Source organism: Lactuca saligna, chromosome 5, assembly GCF_052625555.1.
Source record: "Lactuca saligna cultivar CGN05327 chromosome 5, ASM5262555v1, whole genome shotgun sequence".
NCBI classification, from domain to species: Eukaryota; Viridiplantae; Streptophyta; class Magnoliopsida; order Asterales; family Asteraceae; genus Lactuca; species Lactuca saligna.
In genome coordinates this window covers 208,735,278-208,752,358 of record NC_136421.1, presented here as the reverse complement: position 1 = coordinate 208,752,358, position 17,081 = coordinate 208,735,278, and the positions used below count along the sequence as shown (strand labels likewise).

Below are 17,081 nucleotides of genomic sequence, written 5' to 3'. Positions count from 1 at the left end.
CGGAAAAATGAAAGAAATAAGAAGAGATCCAAGTAATCTTTTTACCTGATTCCAGCTAGCTACCCCGGAGTCTAACGATTCAGCTACCATACACCGCCGTCAGTTCTTGTGGTGATAGAAAAGGGAAGGAAAGTCCTCCCTTCCATTATTGATATTGTTAAGAAAGGATGAAATAGACGATGGCGATGGTGGTGTGCGGTGGTTTTCCTCAGTTAAAACAAATGGGTCAGGATTTAATATGATAAGCATAACCCCTAAAGTTGTTGCTCATTTAGAGCCCTAGCCTTACCCTTAAACCCTTAATCTGAATTTCAGACTCCAAATTCTGCTCCGTCACTGGCGATGCCCGTCACCACCGCAGCCTCTTCATGCCGATTCCAGGTGTGTACTTTGATTTCATAAACCCTCTTCACGGAAACCACCACAAACCTGGCAGACCCACCTTCTTCATATGAACGGAGCGGCCAAGAGAGAACGAAATGTTTTGTGCAGGTAAAGCAAGATAGTTATGGAAAGGTTCGGGAAGTGTTTAGGTCGGTGGTGTAGAAGAAGCTGATTGAAGAACAATAGTGGTGGCAGCGTGGTGTAAAATAAGAAAAGAAAGGGAAGGGAGGTGAGTGTAAAATCCCAAAAAGGCGAGGCAATTGTGTTAAACCTGCATAAAGTTGTGGCCAAATCGAGAGTCAAAAAGCATTCCTGTTAACCAACCTTTTAAGGATTAATAGTATATATAATTATTACATTAAAATACTATACGGAATTTAATAAAATAACTTGTGGAAAAGAAAAGTTAAACCAAAATAACTACAAAATGATATTTAGCAAATTGAATTAAAATGTGACAAATGAAAAAAAAAAAAAAAAAAAAAAAAAAAAAAAAAAAAAAAAAAACTTCATTTATTTAAAATAAATAATATCTAAATGTTAATTTATATTTTTTTATTTCAATTTTTAAAATTAAAAAACCAAATAATACTTACACTTATATATGTAGTAGTAAATTGCAATTAACACGTTCTTCATTTCTTATTTTTTATTTTATTTTTAAAAAAATACATATTGTTTACATTTTAATATATTTTTTTAATTAACTAGTATAATAAAAAAGTTTTATGTAAAAGCCCTTCAATTTTATACCAATTTACTATACGTACACCCTTAAAGTAAACCATCTCACCGGATGAAGAATGAATACTCAAACAGCCCCTCAAGAACAAAATACCCCTCGGATACACAGAGCAATTCAAATTCACAACTACGTGTTTGTGTGCGTGATTGTTGAATGAAGATGGTCAGAATTTTAGGAATGGCGTCCTCCACAATCCGTCCTTTCTCATCAATGGCATCATCTCAATTCGCTGCAACTTTTTCCGCCTTCAATTCCTCCCGGAGCTTTAATTCGTTCGATTTCACCAGAGGTATGAATGCACATAGCCTTCCATTCTATTGGATTCGAGATTCTGATGCATTATTTTGTCGTTTCTAACATTCATTTATCGATCTTGGGCTCCTATTTGGAATCTTAGAATACATTATTCCTTGCATTTCGCATTGTCGGGAGTTTTGGAACATGGAATTTAAGGTTCATCTTTGGAACTAAGCTTCGTTTATTTACGTCCTATTCTAGTTCCAAGATTGATTTTAGCACCTGTAAAGAAATTTATAGCTTTAGTCTAGAATCAAATTCAACATGTTTAGGATCTGGATTATGATCATACGTTACTGATTAATCAACTACTAATCAATATCAACATTCAAAAGCAATATAACACAAGCATAAGCGAAAATCAATCATCATCCTCAATTTCATTACCTACCTTTGTATGTTTATCCAGTGGAAATGCAGTTACAAACTTTGGGTTATAATAAATCGTGTAAGTTAATAAGACGTGAAGGAAACATGGTGTCAACTAAAACTGTCACTAACATGGCCCATGGAAGCACGATAAGTAGCAAAGAAAGTGCCTTGGAATGGGTCAAACGTGACAATAGAAGAATGCTTCATGTTGTATATCATGTTGGTGATATTGATAGAACAATAAAGTAAGGTTTTTCAACTCGCATTTATGTTGGTTCTTTTAGTGGCAATTCTGTAATTTAATCGAAATGTGGGGTCAGGTTCTATAGAGAGTGCCTGGGGATGAAACTGTTAAGGAAGCGGGAGAACACTGAGAGAGATATGCAAAAGCATTTCTTGGATATGGCCCAGAAGATTCCCACTTTGTTATTGAACTCACTTATAGTAAGCCTTACTAAAACTTAGTGTTCTTGAACAAACTTTCTAATGTTATTTTTTAAATGTCACTTACGCTCTATAAACTTTTCTGTTTTGGTTTAAAAGATCTCTAATGTTATTTATTGGCTTTCTAGGGGCATAAAATCCATTTTAATATGTTAAAAAAGTCATTATCAAATAATGGAAGGGATAACATTTGCTTAGTCAAAATGATTTACTGCCACATCATTTGAAATTTGTCCACATGCGTTGCAATGTTTTTTGACTCTCTCTCTCTCTCTCTCTCTCTCTCTCTCTCTCTCTCTCTCTCTCTCTCTCTCTCTCTCTCTCTCTCTCTCTCTCTCTCTCTCTCTCATAGCAATAAACCCTTCAATAACTTATATCGTACTTTTGTTTTCTAGATTAAAAAGTTAAATAGATTTTTTTAATGTTTTATGAACAATATGAATAAATGTTTAATTTCAACCCATCACCAACATCTTTAGTTTGAAACTCCATTTTTGGGGTTTAGATTCAAATCCATAAACCAACAAGCATCGCCCACCAACAACATCTTATGTTGTTCACCACCAGCATCTTCCGCTATCTGCCATTATCTTTTTTCCAAGATCAGAAGAAACAAATCACACCTAGATTTGGAACAAAATCGGGAAAAAAACCAAAACAAAATGTGTCTGGGGAATAGAACACCAGAGGGGACTTCCATGAACGTGAGCTGAGTCCCTGCACCAAAGATGAAAATGAATGGGAGGTCCGGTCAGCTGACACAAATCTTTGAGTTTTGTCGTTTTCATTCTTGCAATCGTTTCTTAAGTTTCAAAAACAGCCACCAGCAATAAAAACTTAGAAGGTCTGATTTGGTTCAGATTTACTATGGTTCTTGTTTTTGACAAACAAATCTCAAAACCATCTCTTTGCAGCACAGATATCCGAGATCGTTGATTACAGTCGGATATCATGATATCATTGTTCCCGTTATGTTTAGTGGTTACATATTGATGTACACAGATTAGATGGCATTCTTGGGTCGATTATGATGGACTTATTTTGTTAGAGGAAGAATGATGGCTGGTTTTGTGAATGGGAGCAACATCAAAGCTTTGAGGAGGATTTTAGTTTTGTGGAGGAAGAAGACGATGGATAAAAAAGTGAGGAGGATTTTAGTTTAATTTCGATTTTAAGTGAAAAAGCCATGTTAATAAGGAAACTGGTAATTACAGGTTAAGGTCCTTTTTTAATAGGTAAAAATGGATTTTATGCCCCTTAAAAGACATAATAAAAAATAAAAATAAAAAAAAAAAGAAAAAAAAAGAAAAAAAAAAAAAAACCATTTAAAACAGAACCTGATAGTTGGTAGGGTTATAGTAATATTAACCCTTTTTTATAATTATACAATGATAAGGATACTTTTATCTTTTGTACAAACCAAAGATTGATACAAATCTCTGATCCCACCTTTTTGAGACAAATAAAAAAAAACATTTTTCTATTGTTATCATTCCACCTTGTTCTACTTTATTAGTTGTTATCATTTGATCCCACCATTTTCCAATTTTTTTGTGGGACAAAAATTGCATTTTTTTTTTTTGTTTTATTAATTTTTTGTCATATCTTGTGTAACAAGATGGGGTTTAAAGGGGTGTTTGGCTTTCCTTTTAGGGAATATGACTTATTAAGGTAATTAACTTTTTGGTATTTTTATATCTGGGTAACTATCTTTTTTTTGTACATATTTAGGTAACAAACTTGTTGGAAGTGTTCACATATGATCATTATGACCTGCTATAGCATGTTAAATCCTAGATGTGAACGCTTTCAATAAATTTGTTACCTACATGTGTACAAAAAAAATAGTTACCCAAATATGAACAAAACGAAAAGTAAAACTTAAATTACACGAATGGTCCTTGTGGTTTGGGGAAATTTGTGTTTTTGGTCGCTAACTTATTTTTTTTAAACTTAGATGGTCCATACTGTTTATTTTTGTTGCGCGTTTGGTCCTTGTCTTACCTAAAAAGACTGTTGTGTTCTAATTAATTTATTTTTTAGTTAATTTTCTTATTTATGTATTTATTTTTACATATTTATAAAATTAATAGACCACACATATTTGTATCTCCTCGAATGATCTCTACTGTTTATTTTTAATGATTTTTTTTTTAACTCGGATGATCCATACTGTTTATTTTTGTTACGTGTTTGGTCTCTATCTTACGTAAAAATACTATTTTTCCCTTATTATTTTTTTTAATTAATTTTCTTATTTATGTATTTATTTTATATAAAAAAAATTAATATACCCCACATATATGTATCTCCTCACCGTAAACCTGAAACCACATTTCAAAAATTTAATTTGGGTCCTACCGGTCATCATCTCATCTCTCATCTTTCCCATTTTCTATTTCTTTTTCATCTTTAGTAACATTAACGTCTTCACCATCTTTTTTTTGGTACTTCAACTTTGACGAACCAACATCATAACCTACTGTCTCTTCATCTTTAGTGAGTTGTGGTGTTGATTTTACGGAGTTGAATGACTGAAAAAAGAAGTGATGATGAAGACGTCGATATCACTAAAGATGGAAAATAAATAGAAGTTAAGAAGAATGAAAGATGAGATGGTGAGGAGATACAAATATGTGGGGTCTACTAATTTTTCTTAAGTATTGTAACGACCCAATTTTCACGCCCAAAAATTTCATTTAAATAAGTGGTTTGTAAAACAATTTGTAACAACCGGAAGTTCGTTCCGTTGTCGTAACCCGTTCCGTCGTTAAAAATTCTTCATTTTTAATTGTTTCCGTTCGTTTCAAAAATTAAGTCATTTATTTGAGTTTGCTAAAATGACTTAATAATTGTCCAAATACATTAGAAATGCATGGAAACGCCTCAATTTATTATTTGGAAGAATAATAAATTTTATTACGTCAATTTATAAAAATAATTAAAATCGGGTACGACTAAAAGCCTCGCTTGACGACAGTATCAAGTAGAATTCCACCGTGCCCCCAACTTTCAGCATATATAAAGTTGAGAGAGCCTCATTTGAAGCTTTTTCCACTCTCTCTCTACTTTCTCTCTCTACTCTCTCTAAAATCCGATTTTGAGCCAAAAACACCCAAATCAAGCTTCAAAACATCAAGGTAATTATTCTAGCTTCTAGTTTAACACATTTCGCCTTTAAATTCTAGATTTTTATGAGGATTAGGACCTTTAGCATGAGTTTACGGTCCTAGAACATCCCTAGGCCGTGAACTCATGAAAATGGGGTTTTTGTGCCATAAAACCCTTCCAAAACACTTCAAGGGCTTAGATTCGATTTAGAAACTTGCATGCATGAACCAAGGACCACAAAATCATGGAATTTGATGTGTAAACATGAGTTTACGGACCAAGAACCCTCTTGGACCATAAACCCCCATGCAAGGACCTTAAACACCTCTTAAGGTGTTAGTTTGCCCCTAAACACCTTCAATGAACTTCTATGGGAGTGTAGAACCTCATAAGCCTTCATGTAATGCACCAAAACATCATCAAATGGGATAAACTTGAGTTTACGGCCCAAGCACATTCTTGGACCGTAAACACCCATTCATGGGGAGTAAACTCATCTTCTTAGACCTTAAACCCACTTTTATGTGTTGAGATGCCACTTAAACACACCATGAGCCTTAGAAATGAGTCTAGAAGCAACCACAATCAAGTTAAGGACCTTAATTCATGCCAAAACTACCCCATGGATGTTTACGGCCATAAACCTCCCAAGAACATCTTCTTAGGCCGTAAACTCCATTACATGGTCCATATGTGGGTTTAATCCATTCCTAAGCCCTAGATTCCATTCTAGCCAATTTTCCCAAGTGTTGTAAGACCATTTGACACCATAGAACACCCCACATGAGTTTACAGTCGTAAACTCATGGGGAATGGGTCATTAGGACCGTAAACCCTCTTGTGAGTTTACTCTTGAGAGGTAAACTCCATATTCGAGCCTTATACGTCCCTAGATGTCACCCGGGTCACTCCAAACACTTGATTTGAAGTGTTTTCGCGTCTTGGAGTGTATAATCATATTTAATTAGTGATTTAAAGTCTAATTAGATACATTTTTATATCATGTCATATTACATAGGAACCTTACGCGTTATCAACCCCTGAACTGATACTTAGCATCGAATCCGACACGCTTCTCGACCTGTGAGTTAATACCCCTACCCTTTTTCAAATGTTTTTCACTGTTTTCAGGGGGGAATACAAGCAAAAGTACAAGGAAATCTTGTACTCCAACTTATTATTTTTAGTTCAATTGATTTTATACTGTATGTTCTAATATCAAAAACTGTGTTTATCAAATAGTTCGAATTACGAAGTTAGCTTTCAGACTAATCATAGATTTCTTAATAAAATGTTACAAATTATGTTTCATAATCTACGAATAACTCATACCAATCATCATTTAGAACGAATATGAATACGAATACGAATAGTAATAGGAGTAGGAGTAGGGATACGAATACGACTGCGAATACGAATACGAATACGAATGCGAATGCGAATACGAATACGAATAGTAATAGGAATAGGAGTAGGGATATGAATGCGAATACGAATACGAATACGAATGCGAATGCGAATACGAATACGAATAGTAATAGGAATAGGAGTAGGGATACGAATATGACTGCGAATACGAATACGAATACGAATGCGAATGCGAATACGAATACGAATAGTAATAGGAATAGGAGTAGGGATACGAATACGACTGCGAATACGAATACGAATAGTATTAGGAGTAGAAGTAGGGATACGAATACGACCCCGAATACGAATACGAATGTGAATATGAATACGAATAGGATTAGGATTAGGAGTAGGAATATGAATACGAATGCGAATACAAATACGAATAGGACTATAAATATAAATACGAATACGAATACAAATATAAGAATGAACATGATTAAGAATAGAGATACGAATACGAAGGCACACATTTAGGTACATTCAAGTGTAACACCATTAGGATATCAGAATACCTAGTTAATATAACAAGTACGAAAGGTAATCAAACATTACATCGAAATTTAGTAACTAAACTTACCTTTAGGAAAATATGGGATTTTCCTAGGGAAACATTGAACATAACCACGTTTCACAAAATACATCTTTTACATTGAAAACCAATATTCAGGAAAGTATGGGACTTTTCTGGGATCATAGTTAAACATAACCAAAACCGTGTAATCAACAATTAATCAAACATTACTTTTAAGAAAATATGGGATTTTATTGGATAACAAACTTTTCGGAAAACCAAGGGAAACTCGTACATTTTCACAAAACAACCATCTTATGAACTCACCAGCTTTAAACTACTTGTATTCTCAGGTCCATATTAGACAGGTAACCGCGAATCTTTTGGAGAAGACGGAGCGTACAGAAGACTTGTCTCTACTTTTGTTCACATATTCATATGTATAACACTTGTAACACTTTACTTTTGAACAAATGTAAATTCGAATATGTAATGTAATGGTTGTTTACTTTCCTTACTATGTACATTGGATTTGATACTCAACGTGGAGTCTGCCTCGGAAATGTTTCCGCCTTAGGTTTTCGGGGTGTGACACAATTGTAGTAAAACATCATCCGATCATATCATTTCATAAAACATATCTCGTGTCTAAAAACCCAAAACATGAAAATAATAATAATGTCGGAGTACAATCCCAGAACATCTCATAATGCAGAAATCCAATGTGTGTGTATGATGTGCCGCTACCGCGCCAACTCCTTCCCCTTCGCTGAAGAGGTACTTGAAACCAAAACTAAAAACTGTAAGCACGAAGCTTAGTGAGTCCCCTCATCGTACCACATACCATACAATCATATCACATACATACTGCCAGACATTTTTAGGGTGCCCGACCTACCCGGTACGACCATTCTGGGGTGCCGACCTACCCATGTCGAGCCATTCTGGGGTGCTGACTACCCTTCGGTCCTAACATCCGAACCTCAGGGACTATTTCACCCCTACTACTACTATCACATATAACATAACATAAACATATTATCAGACGTATCTGGGGTGACTGAGCTACCCTTCGGTCCTAACAACCAAACTCGGGGACTAGTCCCCTCCTACTACCTCTATCACATATAACATACCAAGCCAGCATGCAAACATATCATCACATACTGTCAGACGTACCCGGGGTGTCTGACTACCCTTCGGTCCTAACAACCGAACTCTACTACTATCACATACAACATATCATGATAGCATATAATATATCAGGTAGTAACAAACCTAGATGATATCACAAAGACAATCATCTATCATACGTCTCCTACTGGTGGGCCGACATTGTGGCTATAGATCCACCGCTACTAGAAGGTAACTCACCTCGAAAAGTAGCTGCTGAAAGTCTGCTTGCTAAGCGCCTGACTACTGAATCGGTAATCCTCCGACTATAAATCATAAACATAGATTAGCCTCTCATACACACCCTTAGGTCAGATGACTGACCCACCCCTGGTCCAAGGTCAACTCCTTGGTCAAAGTCAACTTCCAGTTGACTGGACTCGCCGAGTCATGGCACCGACTCGCCGAGTCCTTCTCCCACCAACCCGGTCCTACTCTACAAGTCCCTCATCCCACTCACTGAGTCACCCTTAACTCACTACTTGGGACGATAGAACTAACTCGCGATCCGACTCGCCGAGTCCAAGAACAACTCGTCGAGTCCATACGAGCAGATCTCCTACTCGCTTCCAAATCCTCACCAGAGCATCCTTTATGAGGATTTGGGTTTTGTGGGACCATTGCTACACGTTAAATTGCTAATTCCGCGTGCAGATACGAAGGGTTAGACCTTCAACACCTAAACCCCTCTTACTCAGTAACAGTTCATCTGACTCTCGCCGAGTTTGAAGAACAACTCGTCGAGCACCAGGCAATCTTCATAGGACTTGCCGAGTTGTTCATCCAACTCGCCGAGTCTAAGGCCATCTTCATAGAACTCGCCGAGTTACACTTTGGGACTCGCCGAGTCCCTTGACCCATTTCCCATATAGACCAAATCTGAGACATGCAACACTTCAAAACGATAGATCTATGTTCCTAGGGCATGCTTATCATGTAAAGTTGCAAACTTTACGTGCATGCATGGCCCTACAAGTTACAAAAGGCAAATCCAAGCTCTTTATGAGGTCATACACTCAATGGGGACCTCAATCACTTCAACCACAGAAACTTTATACTTCTAATATGTCCATAAGGTCTAGATCTAAAGTCCTTTCGGATCATTAAGCACAAACACATGGAGTTTGGTGTATTAGGGCTTGACAACCACCAATTAGGGACAAAAAAGGGAATTGAATGAACTAGTGATCAAGGTAGGGACTTTTCTACCTGAATGGAAGCCTCTTGCAGGGTAGATGTCGGATCTACTTCTCCTCCTTGCACTCTTCCACCTCCTTCTTCTTCTCTTAAGCTTCAAACTTCCTTCACAAGGCCAAAATCACTCACAAGGACACAAAGGGGCTAGGGTTTCGCTCTACAGCTCTTCTGGAAGTGTTAGGGACAAAGGAGACCGAGTTAGAGTGCTTAAATATGGTGCAAACACCCGGGTTAGGGTTTTTGCCTAAATAGGGCCTACTCGCCGAGTCCGGGAACCGACTCGCCGAGTCAGAGGCTCAGACCCCGCGTCTCATCCCGCTCCTACTCGGCGAGTTGGTCCTTCAACTCGCCGAGTCCAAGGCAAATTGCATGAATAAAAAAATTGTTAATTACAAGGAATACGTATCGGGAACCAGGTGCTACAAGTATATAAAGCATAAGTATATAAACAAGAAAAATAATTAAAAAAATTAATAAGGGCACAATAGTCTTTTTAAGTAAAACAGAGACCAAGTTCGTAACAACATTAACAGTAGGGACCATCCAAGATAAAAAATTAAATTAATTAAAAAATAAACGGTAAGGATCATCCGATGAGCTACAGATATGTGTGGTCTAATTTTTTTAAATATGTAAAAGATAAATACATAAATAAAAAAATTAATTAAAAAAATAAATTAATAAGGGCACAATATTCTTTTTAGGTAAGACATGAACCAAACGCGCAACAAAAATAAACAGTAAGGACCATCCAAGTTAAAAAAAATAAGTTAGGGACCAAAAACACAAATTCCCCCAAACCACAGGGACCATTCATGTAATTTAATTTATACTTTCGTTTTGTTCATATTTGGGTAACTATTTTTTTGTACACATCTAGGTAACGAACTTATTGAAAGCGTTCACATCTAGGATTTAACCTGCTATAGCAGGTCATAATGGTCATATGTGAACACTTCCAACGTTTGTTACCTACATGCGTACAGAAAAAAGATAGTTACCCAGATGTAAACATATCGAAAAGTTAATTACCTTAATAAGTCATATTCCCTTCCTTTTAAAACAACTTTTGAACTTTTAATTTTTCCAAAAAGTTAAAAAGTTTAAAAAATGTTCGGCAAAATAGAAAAGTTCTTTTAAATTAATTTTTTGTCATGAACAAAAATAAGCCTTTTTAAAAGTCATAAAATTTCATTTTTTTTACTTTCAACTTTTATCTTTTAAAAATCTTATAAGTCCAGCTAAATACATTTTAAAGACCTTTTTAGAAAAAATTCCTTTAGAAAACTCTTTTTTACAAAAGGACTTTTAAGTTAAAAAGGAATCTGAAACACACCCTAAAGCAGGGGTGGACATAGGATTTTACAGTAGGTGTTGCATGAGAAAGTTAGGGGTTGCACGATCGTAGAAAAAATAATAATTAAAAAAAAATCGTAACTTTTTCCACTATGGCTGTAAAAGTCAGGGGTTGCTGGTGCCACTGATGACCCCCCTAAATCCACCTCTGGTCTTAAGCCAACTTCAATGGACCTCTAAAACACCATTTAGTGACCAATTTTACTCCAATCAACCTTCAAAAATCGCACCATTTTTGTTTTGGCTCCATTTTATAACCAAGTATAGAGGCTAAATATAAAAGCCTCTAAATATCACCATTTTAAAGGTTAGTTTGAATGAAATCACTAAAATGGAGCTAAATAATCACCATTTTAGTGTTTATGGTTGGAGAAGCTCTAAGGCTATTATGAAATAATGGCCATGTAGATTCATTAAAGTTGACTAACTATGTGTTCATATTTGCAAGATTATGGAGTTGACAAATATGATCTTGGATCCGGATTTGGTCATTTTGGTATTGTAGTAGATGATGTGAGTTTGTAGATTTTCATTCTATTTTGTTGGGACACCTTAGTATTAATGTTTATACATAACTTGGAAGGACTGTCAATCTGATAAGGCTGGAGGGTGTGGTGTCACTGAAACCGTACTCCCTCTCCCGCCACATAAGTGTCATGTCATTTTTTACCACTCAAGTGTGGTTTCTTACCACATCAAGGGAGTGGTGTCACACTTTTAGTGTTTTTTTTTTTTTTTGTTTTTTTTTGTTTTTTTTTTTTTTTAACTATTTTAATTTAATAAAACTGATTTTTTTAATAAAAAACATAATTTTAAAAAAATAATATTTCATTAATTAAAAATACAAATACCATACATTACTTAATTTAAAAAAAAAAGTTGAAAATTTAGGAAAACAAAGTAGAAACATAAAACCTACAACTTAAAAAACATACACACACACACGAAACAATTAAAAACTTGAAAAAAAACTAGAAATTAGCCACGATTGATGTAACGGTTTTTCACTTCCTCCTTCATCGCCAAAACCACTTCAATCTCAGCAACGGTCATATTCGACGTGTCTATCGCTAGTATTCGCATGTCGCTCTCCCTTTGTTTTCGAAGCTCTCTTTCAGAAGCAATTTTCAAAATCTTGTCGATTCTGTCTTTTATACCCTTCATGTCGGATCCCATTTCTTTCGAATCATCTGGATCTGACGCTTTGCCTTTGCCTTTGCTTTTTGGTTTGTTTCTTCCCATTAGTCGGGAAGGTGGTGAAACTGAAACAGGTTCATCTTCGTTCAGATCAAATTGAACACGAGCATCTGATGTACTGTGGTCAGACTCAGATGTCCTGTTGCGTTTTGACCCACTATCGATATGCTCGTCTGATATTTTGCTACTCAACCATTTCCTGTTATCTTTCAAAAAATTTCAAACTTCAAGAAACTTGAAAGCCTTTAGATTTTCTTTTTTATACACCTTCAACGCTTTCTTCAAAATCACTTCATCGCTTTCTCCACTTTTCCATTGACGTTTCATGTTGTTCCACAAGTCATTAAACAACATGAATTCTTCGTTCATCTTCCCCCATTTGGAGTACAATTGATGTTTTGAACGGTATTCTCCACGGTTCATTCCTTTATGGAACCTGTGTAAAACACGAATCCAAAAGCGGTCATGCTTCCAACCATTGCATCTTCTGAAATATTGATTCAATGGTTCCAACATCTAGCCTCCGCCTTCTCTTTTCCTTTAGTTGCTACTTGAGTGGGCTGAATCTCTGTAATGAATTCCAGTTCAGAATTAGAAACAACCGTTTCTGGTTGTGTTTGTGTTTGTTGAACAAACTCGAGTTGAGATAAAAAATCAAATGGATTAAAATCCGGGTTGGGTTGTGGTAGTGGTGGTGTTTGTGGTTGTGGTTGCTCTGGTCGTTGTGGAAAATACGGAAACATACCGCCGTAGTGGTAATACGGAGGTGAGAAAATCCGTTGATCAAATGAAGGTAGTGGGGTGTTGGTATTTCTGACTGATGTTCTTTCTTTGCTGGATCATTTGGAAGATGACATTTTTCATAAAAAAAAATAGAGAAAAGGAGTAGAGATATGATAAAAAGTTGTGTAAAAATGTTGTGTAGAATGGTAATATATATATATATATATATATATATATATATATATATATATATATATATATATATATATATATATATATATATATATGTGTGTGTGTGTGTGTGTATGTGTGTGGGTGTGTATGTGTGTGTAGTAAAGTTAAAAAAAAAAAGAAATTAACCACAAAGACCATTCAACGGTCAAAAAGCTAGTCAACACCCAAAGACCAATCAAAATTCGCGGTATTCCCTTGTCGCACTGCGGCCAAGACCGCACCAAACCGCGGTCTGGGGACGGTGTTCCAAGTCTATGTGGCATAAAGTGCGGTATGAAACTGCACCCACACCGTGGAGCCTAAAAGCAAAGGGTGGCACTATGACTCGTGAACCGGGTCCAGTAAAAAATGGAAAAACAAATATAGCATTTATTGAATATCCTATGGTTATAAATTTGAACTTATAGAAAGAGGGCCGACACCCGAGCCACTTTGTAGTGTGATGCTTCGTGTTGGAGATCTTGATCGTTCTATTGCTTTCTATGAGAAGGTGTAAGGTTTTAAGTAGTCTTTAGTTGAAATTTCGTAATTTACATTTTTTTCCCTGTTAACTTTAGTTTTTTTTTTCCGTTACTTTAGGCTTTTGGTATGGAGCTTATACGCAAAAGAGATAGTCCTGAATATAAAGTAATCCGACTTTTTATATTCTAATCTTGTTGAAGTTGAAGTTATAATTATTTGTGTTTGTAAAGTTTTTGATAATTATGTAATTTCACTGTTTTTGCAGTATATGATTGCAATGATGGGGTATGGACCCGAAAGTAAAAATTGTTTATTGGAATTGACTTATAATTATGGAGTCACGGAATACGATAAGGGCAATGCTTATGCACAGGTCTTTTTCCAAAATAAAAAAAAAAACTTGTATTTGTTACATGAGACATAACAAGACATAACATAATATATCATGACATCAAACAAAAATAAGACAAGACATAATAGTAACATGATGAGAGAAGGTAAGGAGTGGACAAGTTTTAGAGGGTTATTTTTATATGGGGTGTCATTTTGGGTCCTTAATTGTAATATGAGATATGTTTTTAACCAATCTCTTTTTATATTTATGGATATGTGGACATTTATGACTTTTATACAAACAAGAGATCAAGAATAAGTAGCCCTTGCCCCACCTTTTTGAGAGAGAGAAAAAAATGATAGTTTTTGTGCCATTGACATTAGTCCCTCATCAAATGCACTACAACATGTTTAACTGTTTCTGTTATGTCGTGCCATGTTTAATGGACTTGTGGTTATTAATAGATGGCGATAGGGACAAATGATGTTTATAAATCTGCGGAAGCACTTAAGGTTTTTAGCGGGAAAATTACAAGAGAACCTGGACCATTACCTGATATTGATACCAAAATTACAGCATGTTTGGATCCCGATGGTTGGAAAATGGTAAAAATATTATTGAATTTAACGGTGTACAAATTTTAAATAAATAAATTGGTTTGATAAATTATTTTCAATTAATTGCAGGTTCTTGTTGATAATGTGGATTTTTGAAAGAGCTACAATGATTCATGCTTAAGCAAATATAGGTTCGATTAAGATTTGCTTCTCCGGAGTACCAAAGGCAAGCATGACATCATTATGAACATAAAGTCCCAAGGTATGGAAACCCAAAAAGAGGCTGACCTAACTTAAATGAGATATGATAGCTTCTTTATGTTCTAACATTCGTGCCAATACATTATCATCATTCTGTTCCGGATTGTAATCCCTAATAAAAAATATAGCTCCATGAGCAAAAGCTCCTGTCATGATGAATCCTACAATATATTGGCGATGAGTATATAATGCAGGTTGAGTAGGAAAGTCTTATGCTATAAATGCATAAGCGGGTAAAGAGTACATGTGTTGAGCTACCAAAGAAGTAATAACCCCTAAAAAACCTAGAGCAAGGCCTAATTAATTTTTTTTTTTAAATCTAACATGATATAGCTTCATATACGGTCATAAAATGGATCATCAAGGTGTTACACATTAGAGTGTGTATCCCCCAATTTTGTAGATGAGAAAACAGTGGTTGCTTCAGCAAAGATTGTATTAAGTTATATTTTAAACAACAAGCTTGCATATATGTATTTATATCTTATATGCATAAAAGTTTGTTTTTTTAAACAAGTGTTGAGCATAAATGTTTTGTAAAACAATTTTGTTGTAAGGCGTAAATAATCAACAGATTTTGTTGTAAGCGGAATCGAACAAAGCTCGAAAGTGTCGATTACTCCACATGGTTTGATATAGTTACTCATAGTAGCGGTACAATTTTAGATTTTTGGGTTAATTGCAAGAAAGAGCGTAAATAGCGAGTTATTACGGTCCATATTGAAGTTGGGGAATTTGAAGGACAGAGATTATGATGACGATTTTTGACGAGCCGTCGTCAATACTCAATAGTATTAAATTATCCTAGATCCTACGAAAAAGATATGATAACTTCTAAAACAATAAGATAAAGTCTAACAAATCCCTAAAAACTAGGTTTCATAAAATCTTGAGTAAATGACACGGTTTGTCCCCGGTCGAAATGTTAAATTGCACGTTCTATCCCTATTTCTAGAAATTAACTCGAACCGTCCTTATATTATATATTTTTTTGACTTGAGTTGTCCCTATGGATATAAAATGACTATTTTGCCCTTAATAATTTCTTCTTAAGATTTTATTTTATTAATTTATAATTTTTAGATTAAAAAAAAGAAAAAAATATCTCTACCCAAGAACACCCTAACCCCTTCCCTGATTTCCTTCTACCCATTCGTTTCCTTCTTTTTAATTCGCCTCCATCCCCGTTCAAAACCCTAGACCCACCTGCATCTCCGTTTGAAATACGAGAATCAAAGGTACAGAAAGGTGCGGGCAACAATGATTCAGTTGATGGCGAACACTAGATGGTTCGATGATGGCAGCACATTTCGAAGCCTTGGTCATCTTCTTTGAGTTTGCTTCTCATTTGGGAGTTGAAGCCATGTCCATGATTTCTCTATATTTGAAAGCAGACAACCTGAAGTTAAACCCAACCCTCTCTTTCCCGATTCTAGTTCACTAAAGATCAAGATTACATAACCCCCTCTCTAATTTGGGCTTTATTTATCTCAATGAAGTGAAGAGAGACAATGAATTGCATGTTATGGTGTAATAAGTTGTCGAACATGGACAATGATGATGGTGATTGCAGAGTTGGTGAAATCGTCTACAACTCTCTCAAAAAGAGATTATTATCAAATCAGATAGTTACATTGGCTGGAAAATGGTATCATTCATGTGCTATAGATGTACTTGCGAGGTATGGAACAATACTTTAGAGGGTGCTGGTTGTAACGAACCAATTTTTGGAAAATTTTTAAACTTTTTATTTCACAAATACCATCGATAGGAAGTACAAAAATCCCAATACATATCCATATTAATTTTGAATTCTGAGTACAAAAAGCTGATCGTGAAAATACTAGAGAATACACACCACGTCTTCCAGCCGAGCCCTTGCCCTTATCAACAGAAGTACTTGGAACATTCAATAAAAGTGTAAGCACAAGCTTAGTGAGTTCCTAATCATAGAAATCATATAATCACATAATGTCATGCTCATACATATGCATACAAAGTTGCCATACACTCCCTCTATGGTCTTCAATGGAATGTCATGGCTACCCCTATGGTATTATATCCTCATGTCATGGGCTCCCCCATGGTCTTGCCAAGTGTCATGGGCTCCTCCCATGGTCTTCACATAAACCCATATATAAATCAAATAACAAACCATTTCACACTCCAATACTAATCATATCATATCAATTAATGGGTCAGCCTTGGTGCATTCGACCCATGAGTGTGGTGAAAAGACTTACCTCAATACTGCATGAAAGTTGACTAGGTCGAGATTCCAATATCCACTCTACACAACCCTATATAATA

At 35.5% G+C, this 17,081-nt stretch overlaps 1 pseudogene; it reads left to right on the top strand.

Moving 5' to 3' along the window:
• Positions 1 to 1,168: 1,168 nt before the first annotated feature.
• LOC145046187 (putative lactoylglutathione lyase, chloroplastic) lies at positions 1,169 to 14,666 on the top strand (annotated as a pseudogene).
• Positions 14,667 to 17,081: the final 2,415 nt, after the last annotated feature.